The sequence below is a fragment of the Hemiscyllium ocellatum genome, chromosome 6 (genome assembly GCF_020745735.1).
Source record: "Hemiscyllium ocellatum isolate sHemOce1 chromosome 6, sHemOce1.pat.X.cur, whole genome shotgun sequence".
Taxonomy (NCBI): Eukaryota; Metazoa; Chordata; class Chondrichthyes; order Orectolobiformes; family Hemiscylliidae; genus Hemiscyllium; species Hemiscyllium ocellatum.
The window spans coordinates 26628143-26653743 of record NC_083406.1 but is presented as its reverse complement, the minus strand read 5'-3'; the positions used below and the strand labels follow the sequence as shown (position 1 = coordinate 26653743).

At 38.9% G+C, this 25601-nt stretch overlaps 1 long non-coding RNA gene across 1 annotated transcript in view; it reads right to left on the bottom strand.

Moving 5' to 3' along the window:
- Positions 1 to 9396: 9396 nt before the first annotated feature.
- Positions 9397 to 25601, bottom strand: part of LOC132816667 (uncharacterized) — a 41943-nt gene continuing 25738 nt past the window's right edge. Inside the window, exons 2-3 of the long non-coding RNA XR_009644815.1 lie at positions 11090 to 11200; positions 9397 to 9484 (exon numbers count right to left, since the gene is read on the bottom strand). This is a non-coding gene — a long non-coding RNA (uncharacterized LOC132816667). The remainder of the gene's footprint in view (positions 9485 to 11089; positions 11201 to 25601) is intronic.

The following is a 25601-nucleotide window of genomic DNA, read 5'->3' as shown; positions in this document are numbered from 1 at the left end:
ATTTATATCCACCCGAAAATACAGAGACCAAAACTGCACACAGTATTCAAATGTGTTCTCGCCGTTGCTCTATATATCTGAAACATAAATTCCTCATTTTTATGTTTCATTTCTCTCATAAATATAGGGTAGCTTTCCAATGGCTGCCATGTGCTGTATCTGTATACCAACTTTTGATAATTCATGCAGCAGAGCACCTAAGTCATACTACACCTCAAAATTCTGCCAATGCTCTACTTTTAAATCATGCTCTGCTTTTGCACTCTTCCAAATTGACCAAGGTCGTATTTTCTCACATTATACACTGCCCACTAGATTTTTACCCATCTATATCCATCTCCACCCTTGTGTCTTGTTCACAACATTTTTTATTACTTATTTGGGTATTTTCTGTAAATTTAGTTACTATACCTTTGCTGAAAATGTGTTGCTGGTTAAAGCACAGCAGGTTAGGCAGCATCCAAGGAACAGGAAATTCGACGTTTCGGACCAGAGCCCTTCATCAGGATGAAGGGCTCTGGCCCGAAACGTCGAATTTCCTGTTCCTTGGATGCTGCCTAACCTGCTGTGCTTTAACCAGCAACACATTTTCAGCTCTGATCTCCAGCATCTGCAGACCTCACTTTTTACTATACCTTTTGCCCCCACATTCAAAGTCATTGATGTAAATTGTAAAAATTGAGGCCTCTGTAGGACCCCCCACTCATCACAAGTTGCCAGACAAAGATCTACTTATGCATATTCTGTTTTCTACCAATCTACCAAGATTGTTAACCAATCTTCTTTCCAAGCTAATATGTTACTCCCTGTACCATGGACATTTACACAATAACTGTTGACGTGGCATCTTAGCAAGTGCCATCTGGAAATCTAAGTATTGTACACCTACAAACACCTTTTTATCCACGGTGTATGTTGTTCCTTCAAAGAACTTCAATAAATTGGTTCAACTGATTACCCTTTGATGAAACCAAACTGACTCTTCCTAATTTGACTTGAGTTTTTTTGAAGTGTACAGCTATACTTTCTAGTACCTTCACTGCAGTAGATATGAAATTGACTGGGTTATAGTTTGTTGCTTTCTATCTCCCTCCCTTTTTGAACAGAGGGATTCTATTTATTATTTTCCAGTCTGATCAAGCCTTTTCTGAATTAAAAGAATTTTATCAACTACCTCAAGAGCAAAGATTCCAGATTAAGTCTATCAGGGCCCAGAGACCAATCTATCCACAGATCTATCATTTTTCTTAATACCATTTTTCTCATGATTATAACTTTGCTAAAGTCCCCTCCTTCTTCCCCCTCATTACTTATATCTATCATTGGAATTCATGAAGTCAGTAGCTAAATATTTGTTCATTTTGTCCACTTAATTTGCCCAATTAATACTCTGTTCTCATTCTCAAGAGGACCAGCTACTTACTTTACTTGGTCTTTTCCTTTTTAAATACATGCAGAAACTGTTGTTTCAGTTTTTATATTCCTAGATAGTCTTTCATACTCTAACTTCTTCTCTGATCAATGTTTTAGCCATTCTCTGCCCTTTATATTCTGACCAATCATCTGAACTGCAGTTAACCTTTGCATAGTTATATGCTTTCTCCTTATCTTTGATGCTTTTCCTAACTTCTTTAGTTAATTACAGATGGTGGGGCCTCTCTTTAAGAGTGTCGATATTCTTCTATCAAAAACTCAGACATGATATTACCATAAGAGGAGAGGGAGGTGTAGAGATTTTCACTTGAAGTAAAATTATTCGCTGCATGAGATCTTTTCAGAAACAGCTAATTTTCTATAGTCAATAAAGGGCTAATGCTGCAGAACATTGTTTACATTCTAATTGTAGCATCTATAATAATCTCCAGCAGGGAGTGTGGAAGCCAAATGGCATTAGTGTTATTTTATCTTATGCTCTTAGATTACAGTTGATTCCTTTCTTTGTATTTTGACATTAGTAGTTTACACATCATCTAATTGTTTGAGCATTAGTTTTGTATTGCAATTATCATGGCTTGTGCATCTTAGTGTACAATAAATTATGTTTTGTCAGAGTAAATAATGTGTATTTTATTTTGGTGATGTATTTTTGCCTATTAATCTAGAGATACAATCCTTTAGGAACAGCTAGCTACTTCATTGACCATTTCACTATTTTACTGAAGAAAAGTTCTTAAATTCAAATGATACATGTTGATTAATACATTTTCATTGGAAAATGTTATGAATACAATCAAACAGATTTATTTTGTATTTATATTGTCCTTCAGTTTTCATGAAATGATTCTGAAACAGCATATAATTACTTCTATACTTAAATGACTGAAAAATTAAAATTCTCTTCCAATGGAACTTTTCCTTTTAAGAAATGAGAAAATCTGCAAATGAACCAATAACGTTAAAAAAATTAGCAAACTGGACAATTGTGCTCATCCATCCATGGCCAGAAAGTATGATGGCGTGCATGGTTTCTATGTTTGGTTTTCTGCCTCTTGTGTAGGTAAGGTTGAATATAAAAAATGCTTTTTAAGAAGTTGGATAAATATGTGGGAGAAAAAAAGGGATATATTGATAGGTTCAATTAAGGGAACTTAGGAGGATACTGGAGTATTTCATGAACATCAGTATGAATCTACAGGGCTGATTAACATGTTTCTGTGTGGTAAATGCTATATATAGTAGTCTTTTAGTTTGATACATAATGCATTTTCACTTAATTGAGAGAAAATTACAACTGTTTCAACCTGAGAAATCAGGCAAAGAGATTGATAACACTATCAAAAAGTAACATGAGATCTAGATCAGATGCTCCTTCAAGACCCTTGAAGCTTTGAATTGTTTGTAATCCTTCATTTATCCCAAAGCAAGAAGAAAAGAAACAAAAGCATTCCCAATGCAAGAGACTTACAATGAAGAGGTGAAAACTAGTCAGCAGTTTTACACCCTATCTTTTGACTTTACAGATGCAGAAGGTCAGTGATATTCATGTCGTACAAGTACAAATCAATCCTCATCTCCAATAGAAGAGAATATAAACATCTCCCATTCTTAATCAATGGCATTATCACTGCTGAGTTCATCACTATCAATTTCTCTGAATTATCATTAAAAATAAACTCAAATTATTTGGTTAGATAAATACTTTGGCTGCCAGAGTAGGTTTGAGATGGGAAGCATTGTAGGAAGTAACTCCTGATTCCCCATAATCTTTCTCGCACCTGCAAAACATAGGTCAGGAATGTGACAAAATACTCCCTCCAAGGAACTGAATGCCAACCAGGATGAAGCAGCCTACTTGATCAAACCCTAACATTCATTCCCAAGGTGGACTGTTTACAAGATGCACTGAAGTATCCTGCTCTAGCCCAGGCACTAACATGGCACATTAGCTAGATCAAAACTGGATCATAACCAGCAACTAACTCAGGCGTGTTTACAATGACCTTGAGAGAGCTTTCAGCAGTTTTTAAACTGTTCTTTGCACTAAGATCAGAGACTGTCAATAGCAATCATGATCTTTTCACAATGCTGTGTTATCTAATTTGCTTTTGGGCTATGGGAAATGTTGACAAAGTTACTTTTATTGCTCATTCCTGAATGTCCTGAGGTGATGTTGATGAATTCTCTGTGATCCTTGAGGCTGTTAACTATTGTAGAAGGTTATGGTTCAGAAAGGGTTAATTGCATTGGACACCACACAACCTCAAGCCTGTTTGGAGAATGAGAAGTCCAGCACTAGATTCTGACTGGAACGGAAATGTTACCTTTGTCTCCTGTTGCTCTTAATGTTACTGCCTAACTAGTCCATGTCACCTGTGTCTATTTCTATGATGTGATCAACTGCATCTGATTGTTGAGGCAAGTTTCTCTTGTTGAGAGTTAGTACTGGTTTGTCCTTTGCCACTGCTAACCAAACTGTTCCTCAAGATTGAGGAAAGCACGCTGTACCAAATATAAACTTCTAGTGACTGGTACAGCAATACACAACAGTGAAAAAATTCCAAAGTGTTTTTTAGGTAAATAATTTTATTATTATTGTTGCACCATTTGTATTATCCCGTTATCAAATCATAGAATCTCTACAATGTGGAAACAGGCCATTCGGCCAATCGGATCCACTCAGACCGACCCCATCCCTGTAATCCCACATTTCTCATAGCTAATCCACCTAGCCTGCACATCCTTGGACATTACTAGCAACTCAACATGGTCAATACATCTCACCTGCAAATGTCTGGATTATGGGAGGAAACCGGAGCAAGCTCACACAGACATTGGGAGATTGTGCAAACTCCAAATAGATAGTCACCTGAGAGTGGAAATGAACTCAGGTTCTTTATGTTGCGAGGCAGTGATGCTAACCACTGAGCCAATAACGAATCAATATGATGAAAGAGTGACAAGTTTGGTCAGGACCAAAGATTCATTGTTTATCTTATCCATTCCCATATTGCTCTTGGATGAGGCACCAAACTAAGGTCCAATCTGCTGAGTGAAACTAAAATATCACTCTTTCAAAAATGTGCCCTGGTTGATTGTTATATGTAATAAAAACCTATCTGTTCATAATCACTTTGTTGACTGTGGGCGTAATAGCAACTGACTGACTCATTTTAACATTGTGAATGATAGCTTGTGGTAAAGTGAAATAATCAAGGCACACATCAAGCAGCTCTGACCAGAAATATTGTACCCAATTTATAATCCTAGTCAAATCCTATGCATATTCATTTAAGGAGAATAGGATCACACTGATTAATTATTACTTGTTAGTTCTATTGTTCAAAACTTGTGACTGAATTAAAATTTTAAGCATTGTAGAACACTTTGAAAACATCCATATTAGTGAAGTTTTGATAAGATAGCAACAGTTTTATTTCTACTTCTGTTCGCACTTGCTTGTTTTTAATTCTTTTCACCTCTACAATTAAGCTTTGAAAAGGTTATTTGCACTTTCACCAATTTTTTTTTTCTATTTTTGTGCGTATGTATGAATGATTCTATAGAAACTTAGAACTGAATGGCTCCAGGCTGATTTTTGTTGCATTCCGATGGTGAGCTTACCACTGGTCTAACTTAGGGTGCCTATGTCCAAAGAATTTGAAAATATTAACCAGAGTTTGAATACACACACCACACCAAGCATTTGGTGCCAATCATAGATTGCTCTTGAAAAGGTAATAGTGCACAGCAGTGTTGGGTGTTTGCAAGATTTTGATTCAACAATAGTGAAATAACTATTATTCTAAATTAAGATAGGGTGTGACTTGGAAGAGGCTCTTGCAAGTGAAGGTGTTCCTAAACATTTGTTGCCCTTGTCCTCCTAGGTGCTAAATTATATTGGGCATAGAAGGTGTTTTTTGCAGGAGCCTTGTCTAGTTGTAGCATGCATTCTTGTAGATGCTGCTGCAACTGCACGTTGATAGCTAAGGGAGTATACATTCAGTTTGGTGAATGAGAAACTGATCAAATGGTCGATGGGTGATTACAAGCTTCTTGTATTATTGGAGCACACTCAGTGAGCCAAATGTATTCAATCACACTCTTGAGTTGTACCTCAGGTTTCCCAGACTCTGTTTTTGTGGCCCCAGTATTTATATGTCTGATGCAGCTCAGTTTCTGGTTAATGATGCTCTCTTCAGAATGTTTCTAGGGCATGGGGATTGAGCAAAGCTTATGCTGGTGAGCATCAAGGGGAAATAGCTTGATTCTATTTTGTTTGAAATGGTCATTGACTGGCACTTGTGTTGGGTGAATGTTGCTTGCGTCTTGTCAGCACAATCCTGATTGTTTCAAAGTTCTTCATGTGGACACATGTTGCTTTGGTATCTAAGATGTTCAACACGGTGCTGAATATTGTTCAATCAAAAGTGAATAACCCATATTTGACCTTATGTTTGAGAGAAAATCATTGATGGAGCATTTGAAGATGATTTATGCCTAGAACACTAACTCTGGGATCTCCTGCAGTGATATCCATGAACTAAGATAATTAGTCTATAACAACTACAAATTGTTTTGACCCAAAATTTGGATTCCCATTATTTAAAATTTACCAGTGCTCCTTGATCCTACACCCAGTCAAATTCTGCCATGATGTCAAATGCAATCACTCTTCACTTTCCTCATATTTTGTCGAAGATTTTAATAATGTCAGGAGCTGAATGATTTGGCAGAGCCCAACTGAGCATCAGTGAGCAGGTTATTGCTGAAAACTGCTTGATAGATTTGTTAATTATACCCACCCTCATTTTGATGATGAGTACATGCTGACAGGGTGACATTTGACTGGATCAGATTTGTCCTGCTTTTGTGGTCGGGATGTACTTTGGAAATATTCCATAGTTTTGGATAAATGGTGCACAACGGCCAATAAGTCTGGTTGTTGGAGATTAACCATCTTACTTAGTACCAGGACACCACCTAGAAAATTTTCTCCCTGCACAACTGATGGCAGTGGCAAAACCGTGTGTCATTTACAAGATGCACTGCAGCAACTCAACAAGGATCCTTCGACAGCACCTTCCAAAGCCATAACCTCTCCCACCCAGAAGGACAAGGGTAGCAGATACATAGGAACACCACCACCTGCAATGTTCTCCTTTAAGTTCAGCACCATCCTCACTGGGAAGTACATTAATGCTCTGTCACTGTCACTGAGTCAAAGACCTGGGTCTCTCTCCCTAAAGATATTGTTGGTGTATCTATCCCTTGATTCTGCAGCGGTTAAAGAAAGTGGCTCACCACTGTCTATTCAAGGGCAATTAGGTATAGTCAATAAATAGTGCTCACTTTCTGTGAATGAATAAAATGAACATGTTTTTGCTGTACTAGGAAAGCATGGTGATAGTAGAGCTATTTATGGACTATGAGTCCTTAGTCCTATTGTCAACAGATTTTGGAGCCCATAGCCTTTCAGATAATTATCAGCCTTTTATTAATATCAAGTGGAGCAAATCAAATTGGCCGAATGTCTATGTCTGTAATGCTGGGGATGATAAGAGGAGGTTGAATTAGATCTTCACACAGCTCTAAATAAAGATGTCTGCAAATTCTTCAGGTTCATCTTTAATTGAGCCCCTCTTTCATTAATGATGGGACTATTTATGAGTCTCCTCCTCCAGTTCATTGTTTATTGTCCACCAGCATTCCTACTGGATTTAAATGCAGAGTTTCAATCTGTTCTGTTGACTGTGGGATTGCTTAGCTCGACTATTGCATGCTAAATCCACAGTTTGGCACAGAAGTTAGTGGGAGTCAAGAGGTGTGAAGCTAGGAAAGGACAACAGGTCAGACAACATCCGAGGAGCAGGAAAGTCAATGTTTCAGGCTAAAACCCTTTGTCAGGATTGGGGATGAGGAGGGGAGTTCAGAAATAAATAGAGGTAGTGGGGTTGGATTGGGGGCAGTGTAGGTGGGATGGTGATAGATGGATGCAGGTAGGGGATTTTTGTGATTGGTCAGTGGAAGAATGAAGTGGATAGGTGAGTAGGTAGATGGACAGGTTAAATCACGTCAGAGAACTGAGGGGGTGGGGAGGCTGGGATAAGATTGGGAGTGGAGGGATTTTGAAGCTGTTGAAGTCAATATTGAAGTCATTGGGCTGTAAGCTCCCCAGAGGAAATATAAATTGTTGTTCCTCCAGTTTACATTTGGCCTCACTCTAACATTGGAAGAGGCCAAGGATGGACATGTCACCAGGGGAGTGGGAGGGGAAGTAAATTGAATGGCAACCAGAAAGTTGGGTTGTTTGATACATGCAGAGGTCAGATGCTCTGCAAACCGGTCCCCCAGTCAATACTTGGTCTCCCCAGTATGGGGGAGACCACTTCGGGAGCAATGGATATGATTGATCAGGTTGGATGAAGTGCTGTATCTGTAGTCTTTACTGCCTTCATGACATAGAAATGGTCTTGTGTTATAGCTTTGTTGGGTAGACACCTTTTTTTTTTAGATATGCTTGTTTTCACTTTTGGCAGGTCTTTCTGTATTCTTCATTGAAGCAGGGTCATTTGTAATTGTTAAAACAAATTGGGATTTTAATTCATCAGTGAGAATTTCTTAAAGATCTATTTGACTGCATAGACTATCTGAAGATTCATCTTAGATTTTTTTTCTTGTTTGCCAGATGTTTTGCTCGTTAAAACAGCAGTAAGTCATTTTGCCTCTTGAAACCTTTTTCTATTCAATGTGATTAGAGCTGATCATTAATCTCCCTCTATATCCCCATTTTAAGTCTTCCCTCCATATCCCCATTATAAGTCTATATCCCCTAATAATGAAACGAGCAAAACTCAGGTCAAATGAAAAAAGCTTGTATTCACCTTTTCCACTTTAATTGCAACTATTTTAATTCAGATTGCCAGAAATCTGTACCCATGAATATTTACTCTATAAAATCTGCTTTTATTTGAATATGGTTTAAATTGTCAAAAATGTAGAAGCTATTATATCTTTAAAGATAGCAGAGAAATATTCCCAACACAATCAAAATATTGCAGGTGCTGAAAATACTCTACAGGTTTGTATAGTAATGTGAGAGATCTACATTCTTGGGTGAATACTAAAAGGGGCTTTAGTGAATATAACTACATGGTTATGACAAGGTAAGGAAGGGTGACTGTGTCCTCACATTTTAACACCTCTCTCAGTCAGTCACAACAAATATTTGTTCTTTATGCAGACATTATGCTTCAATTAAATTTTAGTTAACAGGATCAAAATAAAAGAATCAGTTTGAAATTTACCCTGAATGAAAGAATAAAGGATTTTATTACAACCACCCAGCATACCTTATTCCATCTCCCCACAGGAAAATAAATTGTCAAACACACACAAACGTATGAGAGAGAGAAAGACGAGACAAACAAGAAGGTCAAAGCATTTGGAGTTTAACATTTTGAGTCTGAGTTGCAACAGTGTAATCTAAGCCCCAAACATTTAGCTGTTTATCGGTTTCCTCAGAATGACAAGACTTGTGCATTACCTTGATTTCTCAGTGAACAGGGTTTGTTCTAAGTTGCATTTTCACGAGTGCTGGTTTCTGAGAGACAGAAGAGCTTGAGGTATCTTTGCAGTTATCAGTTCATGTTGTCTTCTCTTCCCCTATTTGCTCAAGGGCTGTTATTGATGTACATTTCCTTTGTGCCTCCTGGTATCGGTGCATTTGTTCCATTCCAAGTGGATTGTTGCACACAACCTTTTATCTCTGTATATAAAGCTATCATGCAACAGCGAGTAACAGAGATTTATTTTTATTTCTCACTCAATCTCAGTGCCCTTTTATTAAAGTTCTAATGCTGTCACTTTTCTATAATCCACATGGGTTTCCTGGGCTTAACCAATGGTCACAGCAGCTGTTTTAGGATTAAAAAGAACATTTTCAGTCCATGTAAGGCTTGGGTATTAAAGTGAAATGATGAAGGTTGAGTACTGGCAATCCATTTTCAATGCAAACATAACAATATATGGAGGATGGTCAAAGAGTCTAGTGGAGAAAGAAAGAGAGTTAACAATCAGAAATTTTGGCAATGGTGGTGACACTGTCCACATTTCCTCTGTCAAGTGTGAACCCATCTCCATTAGGCTGTTAATTGTTTTGGGTCCTTTCATCCAACTGCATCTGGGCAGATGTCCTGGCTCGAAGAGCTGCTGATCAACAAGATGTCTGGAAGCTCTCCAGTTCCAACAGCCCCACCAGCAGACCTGGTCAATGTTGGGACTACAGCTGATCACTTACTAGAATTCTCATTGAGGGTGGACAATGATGTAAATGGGATTGTTTCACTGGGACTGGTCAACCTTCTGCAATGTGTTGGTGAGGGAAGGGGATCCACTCTGATGAGCAAACAATGACTAGGATCACTGAACAGAGACAGCATGATTCCCCCCAATCCTGGACCTTAAGCCACCTCACCATGACACCACCATCCCCAGCATAGAAACAGGGAGGCAACAAGCACAGTGCATCCTCCCCATTCCACCCCCAAATAACATTTGACTTTCCAATCTATCTACTGCCTGTTATCCTGCATCAAACATAAGAAGGAACATGCATTTCCTTACAATTCTCAAGGTTAATGATACTTCGTCAGAACAGAAATACGCTTCCTGACCAGTTCAGTATTTCCAGCAGTTTCAATTTTTATTTCAGGTTTCCAGGATCTGCAGTATTTTGAATTTGTCCACATATTGTAAAAAAGTAGAACAGTACAGGAACAGGCCCTTCAGCCCCTTGTATCTGTGTGTACTATGACACCATTCTAAACAAATCTCATCTATCTGCACATTGACTATATCCCTCTATTCCTTATCTGTTCATGTGTCTATCTAAATGCCTCTTGAACATTGTTATTGTATCTGACTCTCTCATCTCCCCTGTCACCATGTTCCAAGCATCTACCACACCCTTTATTTAAAGGAAAACTTGACTCATCCATCACCTTTGAGCTTTCCTCTGTCTCATCTTAAATCTATATCCCTTATCATTCTACCCTGAGAAAGACTCCATCTGTCCACCCTGTCGTGATTTTATATGTTTCTGTGTAATCATGCCTTGATTGTTTTGGAAGAACAAATTGGGAGGTTAAACAAACAGCTCTTTAACCGCCTTTCATTTGTTAAAATTGCATCTACATTCAGCTTTGTCACACTTCTTTCGTCATTTGGAACATGTCGCATTGTCCTTCTTTGAGCTTCTTGCTCCCTATTTTGTAGATCGCACATCTTTACTGCCAATGTCACATTTTAGCAAAACGTCGATTAGCTTTTGGTAATAAGCATGATCATATTTACATATGTAGCTTTTGTAAATGACCTTGTTTACTTCCAGTATTTACAAGGAATGTTTTTGGGTCAAATATTCCCACAATTATATAATAGCTGGTTGAAAGCTATATGATCATATTTCTTTTTTCCTTACAAAGTGCTTAAAAAACAACTATTATTTTAATTGCTTCCTCGTCTATTATAAATGCAATCTAGAAATTATTCCGACAGCCTAGCCCCCGAGCTTGATGTTGAGAGTATTTTTGTTTCATTTTAGGATACGTATTTCAGTAAATAACAAAGTGAAAATGAACAATATTCCAACCTTGAATTCCCAGGGGGAATCCTTGCCTGCTGAAACTACATCTTGGAAACATTGGCCAACCCTGAGTGCGGTTTCCTTTTGGTTCATGTTGGAAAATTAATCCTCCATCATCTGTAGGGAACATGAATGGATGGAATCTGAGCAACCTTGAACTAAAATCATATGGTACCAATCCAAACCACACAAAGATGTGCAATCAGGCATTACTTGCTACTAGACTCATTCTCAGAGGCCTGTATGTCTGGTTTGGACTACAGAAAATATGATAATTGTGTTAGAAATCTGGGAGTAGGGAACACTTTTGATTAAAAGCTGAGGGGTGTCAGCCTGGGACCTGCAGAGTTTGATATGTCACCACATATCAAAGGTGGAGAAATATCTCACTCCTGAGCAATGGCAGCTTTCACCTTGGTGTACCCAAACCTGCCTTCTGAATAACCGAGTCGAAAAATGTGGTGTTGGAAAAACACAGCAGGCCAGGCAGCATCCGAGGAGACGGAGAATTGGGCCTAAGCCCTTCTTCAGGAATGAGGCTGGTGTGCCAAGCGGGCTGAGATAAAAGGTAGGGGGGAGGAAATTTGGGGGAGGGGCGCTGGGAATATGACAGGTGGAAGGAGGTGAGGGTGAGGGTGATAGGCCGGAGAGGGGGTGGGGACAGAGAGGTCAGGAAGAAGATTGCAGGTCAAGAGGGCAGCCTATCATCCTCACCCTCACCTCCTTCAACATATCGTATTCCCAGGGCCCCTCCCCCAAATTCCCTACTCCCTACCTTTTATCTCAGCCCACTTGGCACACCAGCCTCATTCCTGAAGAAGGGCTTAGGCCCGAAACGTCGATTCTCCTGCTCCTCGGATGCTGCCTGGCCAGCTGTGTTTTTCCATCACCACATTTTCAACTCTGGTGCTCCAGCATCTGCAGTCCTCACTTTCTCCTTCTGGATAACAGAGTTAATTGTCTGTAATAGCAATCACACTATGAAGTTGAATTCTATTATTTAATTATTAATCCTATTCCTCATTCTTTGTGAGCTGGAAATGCTGGACAGTTAATGTTGTATCTAATAACTGATGGTGATCAATGATTATCTGACCCAAAGTCTCAGTTACACAGAAATTTTGATTTTCATCCTAGCATTATGTTCTCTTGATATAGTTTATGGACTGACTTTTGTTGCTTAAATATTTAAGGGAAGCTGGCACTTACTCTCTTTTTCGTGGTATATACAGTAGGTCTAATAAATGTAATTGGATCTCCATTTCTTATATTTGACATTCACAATAATATTTTTTCATACAACATTCAATTTGTCAGATGATGCTAACTACTGACAAAACATAGTTGGGTAAATAACTGGCACCATCTTCCTTTTCTGATTAGGTATACAGAGCATATTTGATCTAAAGTAATAAAGAAGAATAATTTTAAAAAAAAGGTAACAGACAGAGGATGGTGGTGGAGAGTTGTTTTTCAGACTGGAGGCCTGTGACCAGTGGATTGCCACAAGGATCGGTTTGGGGTCCACTACTTTTTGTCATTTACATAGATGATTTGGATGTGAACATAGGAGGTATAGTTAGTAAGTTTACAGGTGACATCAAAATTGGAGGTGTAGTGGACAGCAAAGAAGGTTACCTCACATTACAACAGGATCTTGATCAGCTGGGCCAATGGGCTGAGAAGTGGCAGATGGAGTTTAATTTAGATAAATGCAAGGTGCTACATTTTGGAAAAGAACATTAGAGCAGGACCTAGACAAATAATGAAATGTCCTAGGGATGTAGCTGAACAAAAAGACCTCGGAGTTCATAACTCCATAAAAGTGGACTTGCAGGTACATAGGATAGTGAAAAACGCATTTGGTATGCTTTCTTTTATTGGTCAGAGGACTGAGTATTGTTGCAGCTGAATAGGGCATTGGTTAGGCTATTTTTGATACATTGCATACAATTCTGGTCTCCTTCCTATTGGAAGGATGCTGTGAAACTTGAAAAGGCTCAGAAAAGATTTACAAGGATGTTGCCAGGGTTGGAAGGTTTGAGCTATGGGGAGAGGCTGAATAGGCTTGGGCTGTTTTCCCTGGAGCGTCGGAGGCTGAGAAGTGACCTTTTATAGAGGTTTATAAATTATGAGAGGCATGGATGGGGTAAATAGACAAGGTCTTTTCCCTGGGGTGGGGAGTGAGAGGGGAAAGATATAAAAGGGACCTAAGGGGCAACATTTTCATGTAGAGGGTGGCATGTGTATGGAATGAGCTGCCAGAGGCAGTGGTGGAGGCTGGTACAATTGCAACTTTTGAAAGTCATTTGGATGAGTATATGAATAGAAAGGGTTTAGAGGGGTATGGGCCAAGTGCTGGCAAATGGGACTGGATTTGGTTAGGATATCTGGTTGGCATGGATGAGTTAAACCGAAAGGTCTGTTTTCGAGCTGTTGTACATCTCTATGACTGTAAAAGAAAATACAAGATAAACTCCAAAACAAGATATGGCTTATTGCATGATAGCAATCAGGAATAAATTCTGAATAAGATATCTAAAAAATGGCAAGATTTATCCCATGAGTTAAATTGAGAATTTTGGAGGGTTTCTTATAGTAAGGCCTGATGTGATTTCTTGCTGTTTATAACCAAACTAGCCACCTCATCAAATCCCTCATGTCTAATTCTATCTCCACCCATTCCCAAAACAACTCACCACTCGGTGGATTTCCGCCAATAGTATACAGTCTTGTACCTGTGGCATCTTTAAAAGGACATGGTGTGCCTGGGCAAGCACTGCATATTTGGAGCCCCCCTGTGTGGTTCTTGACCATTGCCCTGGACATGGTAGATAAGGGGAAACTGCCACCTTACTTTGTGGACAGGGAGGTCCTGACAGATATGATGATGAGGTACAAGGCGTCCTGCATTTGGTCTGAGGCTGTCACTCCAGATCAGTGCAGTCTCTGTATTCTGGAGAAATACACAGCACTATAGCAACATCATAGACATTCTCCACTCCATCAGTGTAAGACCCACTATTTTCTCACAGATACCTCACACTTATTTTTTCTCTGTTGCTGCACAAATTGTACCAATGCTTGAGCTCTACTACTGTTGCTAATGTTTGCAGCAACTTCCTCACTCAGCCTCTCCCGCCTAACCTCCAACACCACTAGTCCTATGCACCCTCTCTGCTGCCCTAATTTGTTCTAGACATTTCCACTTCTGCACCAAAAGTAACAGTTGGTTCACATTTTCAGCTCTTTGCAATACTTGTGTCTTTAATTTCAGGAGGAAAAGATGTCACCTAATGGCATAAAGACAGAAGACTGTTAGTTGACAATCTGACATTCAACTCCTCCCCTTTTATGTGGAGAGCATCCTGACTCTGACCACCCCAAATAGCTGACAGACTGTGTCCAGATGCCTGGACTAATACTGAAGCATTCCCTAACTTTCTTTGCCAGGATACCCTGAGCAAAAGCTAACTCCTTTGACTTGAATGAAGATGGCTACCAGCCATGGCAAGTCCCTTATTTTTTTCCTGCTTGCAGTAAACAACACATTTAGCCCATCAGTCAGCTACTTGGGGTGGTCAGAGTCAGGATCCTCGCCACATAAAAGTTGACGAACTGAGTATCAGGCAGTCAACTAATATTCTTGTGGGCTCGGTATTTCTGTTGAGGGCAAAGTGTTAAAAAAGTGAGGCAAGGCAAGAATACTGTAAGCATCCAAATTGGCTCAGATTGAGTGAGTGCCATGGCAGCAAGAGAAAAGTAGAGGTGCCGCTAATCAATGAGCTATGAGTGTCTCCCAGGTGCACAATGTTGTTGCTGCATTTCGATTATAGTTCAATCATGAATTACAGCATTGAAATGGAGAATTGTTCTGTAATTGGATCAAAGATACACCGTGAGGGTTCTGAAAAAATAGTACATGCCAGATCTCAGTGTCCTGGATGGGAGTTGCATGTGAACTGATGCACATGGAGCAGGTCCTGAGATGCCTGGTGTCCACCATGGAGGCCCTTTAAAGCAAGTGTCTGACATGTTTGATGTATTTGGTATGGTAGGAAGCTATATATTAATAAGATGATTTATGCATTAATAAACCATTTAATATGCAGTAATCCCCCCAAATGGTAACTTCATTGAGGTTCAGTGAGAATGAATGTCTTGTCTAATTCTGCCATAAATCCTGCCCACATTGGTGAGTCCCTATACAATTCCACCCATTGCTGATAAGAATATGTAGAGTTCCAGGATAATAAGTCAATCTTATTCAGGTTTCTAAAATGTCCTCTTATCCCATCACCAGATGCGGTGAAGCTTAAAGCAGTCTTCAGCATTAACACTTTCCTAACTTATACAGCACTGTCTTTCTCAAGTTAATGTCTTAATCATTCCTCATTATTTGAAAGAAGTGCGATGTGAATACAAATTCCTGAAAATACTACTAATTTTTAAATAAAGCTTAATTTTCAGCTTCATGACAATTTTGGTTACAACAGTTCAAAACTAATTCCAGCGTGATTGGATTAGTTGCTTGAAAGTTTGAAAATATTTATTATCTTGAAGTTTGGTATACTAAAGCCAAATAGCGCATGACACCAAAATGTAATTCAAGCAATGACTGGATTTCAAACTTTATCAGTTGCCAATCTGTGAGCAATTCTGTCTTGTTCCGAATGGTTGACTGTCTTCTCTGTTTTTTGTGTCAAAATGAAAATGGAGTTTATCATCAGAATGACAAAACTTTGAGTGCACGGTAAACAGATTTTGAAGTATAAACAGATTCCAACAAAGCCCAGCTTATTCATTTAACAATATGTGCATATATTTCTGTGTTGGTTTCTGCCTACCTCAGCACCTTTTTTAACACACAAGCCATCACATCCCATTGCAAGTTTTTCCATGTGCTGCTCTGTTGGATTCTCAAGGCAATGTATTCACATTTTCTTTCAAGCTAGTATATATGTATATTTGTGTAAGTTTACATTTTCTGAAGTTTAACACACACATATATAAACTAATATTTATATTTTATGAAGGTATGTTTATTTTGGAAGACATTGCACAATTCATATATTAAGTCAATTTTTACTTAAGAAAACTGTGATTGATTGCATATTTCTATGTATCCATTCTAATTCATGCACCAGATGTCAGCTGTGGCTCTGTGGTTGTGCTTTCTCCTTTGAGTTGGAAGCCAGTGAATTAAGGATTTACACAAAAATCTGGCTTGACACTTTTTTAGAGTACTATGGGAGTGCTACAGGGACAGAGATGCAACTGCGATTGTGTCTTTTCTCTCAGGTATTTGAGATCCCTTAGCACGATTTGAAAAAGGCGCTGTGAGTTATGTTGCTATCCTGACCAAAATGTATTCCTCAAGTCCCTCAGGGCAGTAGGGTGGCCAGGACCCAGGTTTGATTCCAGCTGTGAATGACTGCTGTCCTTGTGGAGTTTGCAAGTTCTCCCCGTGTCTGCGTGAGTTTCCTCTGGGTGCTCCAGTTTCCTCGCAGTCCAAAGATGTGCAGGTTAGATGGATTGACTGCACTAAATCGGCCACAGCATCTATAGATGTGCAAGCAAGATGGATTACCCATGGTAAATCTGGAGTTACAAGGATAGTCTAGGGGTGGGATGATCTTTAGAGGGCTGATGTGGACTTGATGTGCCAAATGACCTCTTTCCGCAATGTAGGTATTCAATGATTCTCATAAAAATCAACCAATCTGTCTATCATCACATTCCTGATGAAAGGTTACAGGTTTGAGTTATTATATGTCTGTTTCTCTCTACATCACTGGACCTGCTGAGTACCTTCTGCTTTTTGATTATTTTGTTTGTATTGTCATGCCCCAGTATATTTTGAACTGGGTAATCTAATTTTCTATCTTACAATTGGACACACAAGGCTTCAAAGCTTGTCTATCAAAGGGTCATGTGATTCCTTTTGTGGATCTAAGCCACTCCCCTGTCACAGGAGGGAACATTATAAATATTCTCAACTGATATAAACCAGTGCTCTTTCCTGAAACCGATCCAAAACACTATTGTCGTCAAATTGAATGGGTCTTTCAAACAGAAAGACATTGAGTGCTTCAAACTCTCAAGATATTAAATAGCAATTCAGGGTGTTGCATTTGACAGATACCTCAGCCTGTATTTGGAAAGGGCTTTGAAATTATAAAAATCTCATATGAGGGAACCATTGTTGTCTTGTGCTTTTAAAATCTGCTGGATGCTCTTTGCAGGTAGAGTTCTATCAAAGCTATCAAACTAGCTGCAGGTGATTCAAGCAGTCAACTTAACTAACAACAAAACCTCATAAATGAAGATCCCAACAGAGAAGACTCCTCAAACCCGGTTCAAAATCAAATTCATCTGAGAACCTTGAACATAAATCTGAGACTGAATTAACTATAATTTGTCACATTTTATATTTTTATCTGTAACTAATCTTTGCATATATGTGTGTTTGTATGCACACATGTGATGTAGCATTTTAAATTCTGAGTAAGTGTTTAGGAATAAATAGCATTCTTTATTTTAAAATTCCCAAATGCATGCTGATGAATATGTTCAATTGGTGGACTCACCCTTGTGTATTAAAACTCTCACCTCGACCAATCAAAACAGACTGATCATAGGTAGACAGTAAAGGGAACATACAAATTTTATCTGTGACATTATGACCATTATCCATACTGTTTTAGTTTTAAAGACTTCAATCATTTATCTTCTTAATTTCTTTTCCAATATAAACAAGTTTGGTGTTGGTTAGAATTTAGATCTCCCATTGGAATTATGATCATGTCTCCTTGCTAAACCCTCTCAATGTGGTGGCACTATTTGGTGTGATTGCAATTAAACACCATGTTACAAATATGGCTTCATCAGAGAGTTTTGAGCAACTCAAAAACCTAATACATGTGCAACAAAAATGCTGAAATCTTTGTCTTCATCTAAAATATTTGGAATGATTCTAGGCTATGAATGTTTGCAATTGACGTTTTGTAAAATGACACCAGCAAAGATGTATAAAATAAAGTCTCCTGCATTCACTGCTCACAATGTGATCTCCTTAACACTGGGGAAACAAAGTGTAGACTGGGTGTTCGCTTCTCATAACATTCTGCCTACAAAAAAAAACACCTGAGCTCCCAGTTGCCTGCCACTTTAACACACCATCCTGTTCTCTGACAAACATTTCTGTTTCAAACTTGCTGCAGTGCTCCAATAAACCTCGGTGTAAGCTGGAAAAACAACACCTCATTTTTCATTTGGGGACTCTGCAGCCTTCAGGACTCAATGTTGAGTTCAACAACTTGAAAGCTTGAGCTCTCCCATGTCCTTACCCCAACCCCCATACTCCAGATCTTGTTATCACACAGTCAGCTATTACATGCAACTCATTATTAGCCGCTAACAATCCCCATTAATAGCAATTCACTCTCCTATCCAAATTGTTATCCACGCCTTTGTCTGTCCAACTGTTCTTCTCTCTCTTTGGGCTCTATCCCATATATCACTTGTTCCTTATCCCTCCCCACACCCAATCTTCTGCAAATAAACTGACATTTTCCTAATTACCATCAGCTCTGAGGAAGTGTCGTTCGACTCAAAACATTGTCTAATTTCTCTCCATAGATGCTACCAGACCTGATGAGTTTTCTAGCAATTTCTATGTCTGTTTATTTTAGTTGTATCAAATAAAACTCTTCCTCTCCAGCTTTGTTTGGAACTTCACAAGCAGCACTTTCTCATTCTATGCCTAACTTTAATATAGTAAATGAAAATCAGACAGAAGGAACGTAGACTCTACTGAATACATATATTTTCTTTTCTCAGCGTAGATATCCCACAAAGACCTTTTCAAAAATGGTTGCATTCAACTCTGTTCACACAGCAAAGCAAAGAAATCAGTAAATGAAAAATCACTCCCAAAATCTATTTTGATATAATTGTTTGCTTTGGACCTGGGACAAGTACAGTAGCTCATAGTATAATATACATAAAATTGGCAAAAAATCTTTATTCTCCAGACTAACATTTTTTCTCTTGATTTCAGTTGAGAATGGAAATACTTTTTCCATGTTAGAATATATAAATGATAATAACTTTATGTTACAATAGCATTATTTGTTGTGAAAATAAACAGTCAATGAAATCATACCATGACATTCCCTCACTACCAATGAAAGCTTGCAGGCAGAAATGTTAAGAAAACTTCTGCATTTATAGAAGTGAACTTAAACTGTGATAAAACTAACTTGTGCAATTAATGAAATCTGATTTTCCTTTATGCTGCCTCATTACTTTTGGAGATGGATAAGCATGCTGTTTGAAAATCATTGCAGACAAAATCGTTTTTGTCATCATAATGTCAACTTGCATAGAAAGTTAAAAATTGCACAACACCAGGCTATAGTCCAACAGGTTTAAGTGGAAGCACTAGCTTTTGGAGTGCTGCTCCTTCATTAAGTGATAACTACCTGATGAAGGAGCAGTGCCCCAAAAGCTAGTGCTTCCAATTAAACCCGTTGGACTATCATCTGGTGTTGTGTAATTTTTAACTTTGTACAGCCTAGTCCAACACCTGCATCTCCAAATCATAACATGCGTAGAAGTCACAATAGCACTGTTTCGGATCACATCCCATTTTTCGGTATTCTCCTGTATAGTATTTTATTTTAAATTAACTGAATATGTCTATGGAATATTTACAAAGATGACTTGCTAAAATCAAGAAAAATGCAGATCCTTGTACACATACATCCTATTCAGCTAGCGAAAGAAATGGAAGATAGTCATGGAATTGGGATAGAAACTCATTCACGCCAGTAGAGAGCTTTGAATTGTGAGAGTGTGTAACAGGATCTCATGTAACTTGCATTTCCAATATTATACATCACGTCAACAAAAGCAATAACTCTTTTGCATATTTCAACATGGTAAACATTTACACCTCTAATATTATTTGTTGGTGGAATTACTTGCAGGGCTTGTAGTGAGATTCAAATCTTTTGGATATTATTATTGTCTGCATATTCTGTAGGGACAAAAAAACTGTTGGAATCCAAAGTAGACAGGCAAGAGGCTGGAAGAACCCAGCAAGCCAGGCAGCACCAGGAGGTGGAGAAGTCAATGTTTCCGGTGTAGAAGGGTTACACCAAAAAGTCAACTTCTGCACTTCTTGATGCTACCTGGCTTAATGTGTTCTTCCAGCCTCCTGCCTGTCTACTCTGCATATTCTGTAGGACCATTTTAAAATGAATGGAGCTTGTTGTGTGACATGGCCAATCAGGTTGTAGGCAATTGTTCAGCAATACTATAGTTATAAAATGTACTGGACTGAAACCTTGGTTTTGGGGGATGGACTTAATAAATACAGGCTTAGAATATAGAATCATGGAGTTATAGAGATGTACAGCACAGAAACAGACCCTTCAGTCCAACTCATCCATGCCGACCAGCTTTTTAAACTAATCTAGTCTCACTTGCCAGCATTTGGCCCATATCCCTCTAAACCTTTCCTATTCATATACCCATTCAGATGCCTTTTAAATGTTGTAACTATACCAGCCTCCACCACTTCTTCTGACAGCTCATTCCATACACATATCACCCTCTGTGTGAAAAAGTTTCCCCTTAAGTCCCTTTTAAATCTTACCCATCTCACTCTAAACCTATGCCCTCTAGTTCTGGATCCTCCCAGCCCAGGGAAAAGATCTTGTCCATTTATCCTATCCATGCCCCTCAAGATTTTATAAACCTCTATAAGATCACCCCTTAGCTCCAGAGAAAGCAGGCCCAGCCTATTCAACCTCTCCCTGCAGCTCATACCCTCCAACCCTAGCAACATCCTTATATAAACATCAAAATGTTTTGCTAAAACTATGCAGTTCAACCAACTGTAATGATCATTTCCAATTCTGGGTACCTGAGAGGTGGTGAAGAGGAGAATTAAACATTGAATTGTGAGGGAGAGGAGTGGAGTGTAAACAATAAGGAACCCAGAAGCAGGAGAAGCAACTGCACCCATAAGTTCATTCCTGATCCTTGCTCCCACAAGCAGCCATGTCTTCATGGCCTGGTAGCATTTTAGTGACACAGAATTAGGGAATATTTAATTGAAGACAATAGGCAGAAATTCCTTTCTTTTGTTCAAAAACAGTGTCATAAAATCTTGTCACAACTCATCATGGTAACTCGCTAGCAATGAAGTCCTGCTATTCAGAAGTCATCATAAAAACTAATGATTTTAAGATAAGTGCACGAAATTCCACCTGATTTTCAAAGACAGGGTCAATTAATGCAAGAACCATGTTTCTACCCTTAGCAAGAATTGCTATTTATTACAATTAACTGTTGGCATATTACTACAAATTAAAGCTCTAGATTAGATTAGATTACTTACAGTGTGGAAACAGGCCCTTTGGCCCAACAACTCCACACCGACCCGCCGAAGCGCAACCCATCCATACCCCTACATTTACCCCTTACCTAACACTATGGGCAATTTAGCATGGCCAATTCACCTGACCCGCACATCTTTGGACTGTGGGAGGAAACCGGAGCACCCAGAGGAAACCCATGCAGACACGGGGAGAACGTGCAAACTCCACACAGTCTGTCGCCTGAATCGGGAATTGAACCCGGGTCTCAGGCACTGTGAGGCAGCAGTGCTAACCACTGTGCCACCGTGCCGCCCACTCTAATCTCCTTATAAACTCCCCATACACACATGCATGTGCAGACACAGACAAATAAGTAAGGAAAATAGGTTCTGGGTGAAGGGAAGCCAGAAGTCAGTTTAGTGGTTCCCATTCATGAGTTGCTAACATGGTTGTAATGATTCTTATGCTGGTCAGGATATTATTTTACAGATTTCTTAATGCAGGTAGCTCCATTGGTCTTGAAGAAACACAAGGTGGCCGGCTCACTTACAAAAAGTTTATCACTTATCTGTTGAAAGCTTGCAATAACTGTTGAGGGCACATTTTCTTTGGATTTAAAATGGGTTTTAACTGCAGAGAACAGAGTAACAGCTCCTGTGCTGGTGGAGATCAAATATTTCTCTCTCTCTTGTTCCCAGCCTCAGAATTATCTGAGAAGCAATCACATGGTTGTTGGCAATCAAATCTTATCATCACCAGTCCACAGGTCAATCAATTTCTAGTTACCACCCACAGCTTCAACTGAATACAAAACCTCTTCCAATTTGTTGAAAAGCACTTCAATTATAGTTGTTCAAATTGCTTTTTATGTGATACCTGCTGTAATGATCAGGTTATTTGCTTTTAAAAACATGCAGCAATCCTTTAAAGCATTGGTTTTACAGCCAGTTCTTTCTTATCTCAGCCACCAATTTAGGAAGGCACTAAAGCTGCAATGTCACAGTGCTCTGAAAGATGGCGTCTCTGAGAGTGCATACTTCCTCTGGAAAGCATTAAAGAATCTGTCTAGACTTTTGTGCTCAGGTTTTGAACACAACAATCTGACTCAGAGTCAAGTTTATCACAGAGCGTGGTTGATTTGTGAAAATAAGGAAAACATCCACAACACGAATATCAACTCACAGGTCCTGGAGGGTATTAATTCCATCAGTTCATTTCTAAGTGACCAATATCTGTGCTGCTTTAGTTACATTTATTGGTTAGATGATGGCCATATACTCAAAGAAGCTCTGCACAGTGAGTTGGCCGATGCATTCGAGGCTTCCATACCTCTGTTATTACGATGCCTTCAAATGAGGTACCAAAATAGTGGACATTGACTGTGATAACTTGGTGTTAGTTACCAATGGCAGTTACTTCTGGAGGTTTACTACTTGAAAGAATAATTGGAGATGTAAGCAGAATCTTGTGCATTGTGCTACTATCCTGGTACCTTGCGATATTTGCCACCTCAAACAATATGTAGCACTAAGTAAGGTAGTTTTGAGATTGTTTGTTATAACCAATCCTCCTTTGTCTTCGTTTTTATCAAATTATAATTAGTAGAGAATACGCCACTGTAGAACATCTATAGCAGAGTCACTGTTAGTGAACAAGAAGGTCTCTCACATGATAACAATAAGTAAAACTACATTTGGTCAGGCATTATCAATAAGACCTTAGGGAGTTGCTTTAAATACAACTGTTTTCTCTGTAAGAGAAAGTGGAACTATTGCATAGCATGTGACATCAATAGAACGAGTATGTAACAGGAACATTAAACTCTTAGGATCAATATTCTTATACAACATAGATTACAATTAACAATGTGCTAGTGTTAATGAAACCTCCAGTTGAGAAGAAAGGATATGATTACACACATTAGCAGCGAGGAAGGTGTATCGCTAAGATTCCATAATGATACATTGCAGTGAACTTGAAGGCAGATACAAGCAACAATCAGCTATGGATTGTGCTTTGTGTGAGGATAATAAATGCTATATTTCGACTGGGAAGCACACAGTACTGATCTTGAATAGCATCATGTGTGCAGCACCACACAAATACATAACTCATTATAATGCCAGCACCATTCTCTGTTAGCTGGAAGATGCTGGTGAAGCAAAGTTTTTCCTGCTTCAACCATGCACGGTATTCTTTAATTATCTGGTAAAAGATAGCAATTAGAGGTGCTTAATAAGAATCAGAATTATAAGATAATACTCTTTCAGGCAGTCTTTATGTCTGACACTTCTATTGAAAACATTTGTGAAAATTGTTCATAGCACGGATCTCAGCTCGACCATCAGTACACACAAAGTAAATTAATTGCTGCACATGCTAATTAAAACAATAAGCATTAAGAACTTCATTAGATCATTGTTATGTCATAGAATCACAGTATATTTTGGGACAAACAGAAGCCAATGTGCCAATTGAGTCTTTTGTAGAGCATCAGAATTAGTCTACAAAGGTCTGGATTAGACCAGATCAAAGCAGGTTTTCTTTACTAAGTGTTTTTCTTTTGGATAGTGAGGATACCCTTTTGGCAAGGAAAGGTACCCTGTGCATCTGGTGCCAGCTCACATTCAAGGATGGGAATCTGCCATTTAGTGGAGATAATGCATCCTTTGAGGAGAGTCTCAGCACCTTTTGGGATATATCGGTATGATAAAGTATAATTAATATATAAAATCATTTTGTAAATTCATTCAAAGGAAATTCATATCAATGACTAGTCTATTATTTATTTCCAATTCCTAATTACCCTGGAAAAGATGGTGGTGAGGTACCTTCCTAACAGCTGCAATCCTTGGGACTCAGGTACACCCTTAAAATTGTTCAGAAGGAAATTCCAGGAATCTGAACAGGAAGGAGAAGGACCAACAATACAGTTCTAAGCCAGCAGAGAGTATGGCCTGACAAGGAGCTTAAAGATACTGGTAGTTCTATATATCTACTGTGCTTGCTCTACTAGGTAGTAGGTGCGACTTGTATGGGAGATGCTCTCACATGAGTCTAGGTGAGTTATTGCATGTCATTTTGTAGATGGTACACACTACTTCTGCTGGTATAGAGAGTGTATGTTGAAAGTATTTGATGAGACCCCAATCCATCAGGTTGTTTTTGTCTGCATGGTGTCAAGTTTCTTGAATTTTGGTATTATTGACTCATCCAGGAAAGTGGAGAGTATTTAATTGTATATTGAGCTTTGTAGAGAAGCACTGGGGAGTCAGGAGCTGAGTTGCTTACCACAGAATTGCTAGCCTTTGACCTGCTCTTGAAGTATTGTATTTATTTCATGGATCCAATTCAACTTCTGGTCAGTGGGAGCACCCCCCCTCCCCCCACCCCCTCCCCACTCCCACCACCAAAAATGTTGGTAGTCAGCAACAAGGATTCAGCATGGATATTGCCATTCCATGTCAAGGGGCAATGATTAGGTTTTCGGTTTTTAAGAGATGGTTATTGACTGGCATTTATCTGGTGCAAATCTTAATTGTCATTTTCCAGCCCTAGCCTAGATGTTGCTGTCTTGCTGCATAAAGACATTACCTGCTTGTGAAGTATCTGAAGAGTTGAAAATGATGCTGCACATCATGAAATCGACAAATAAACATCCTGCATTTGTCCCTGCAATGGAAGGAAGGCCACTGACAAAGCAGCTGATGGGGGTTACATCTGAAAACTAGGCCTTTCATGTCACTCAGCCTGTTTAAGCCATTCATGATTTCAAACACTTCGATAAAATCTTCTCTTCTCTGAAGAAAATAATTCCAGATTTTCCTGTCTCTGATACTTTTACACAAACTCAAACACGTCAGTGCTGGACAATTTGACCTCAAGAAATCTCTGCTAGCTCATTGTCAGTAGTCCATGTTTATCCTAAAACCCTTTTCCCCTGAATTGTTGTACCTAGAAACTTCCCCCACGAAAGGGTTAAACGTGCCAGCCTACAAGTGCCATTTTTATCCTTCTTCAACTAAGTTTATAACATCTGCAATCTACCATTCCACTAGTATCACCTTTCCATTTAAGAAGAATTGCAAAATTACAGTCAGCATTACAGTAATTTTAACCAAATTTCA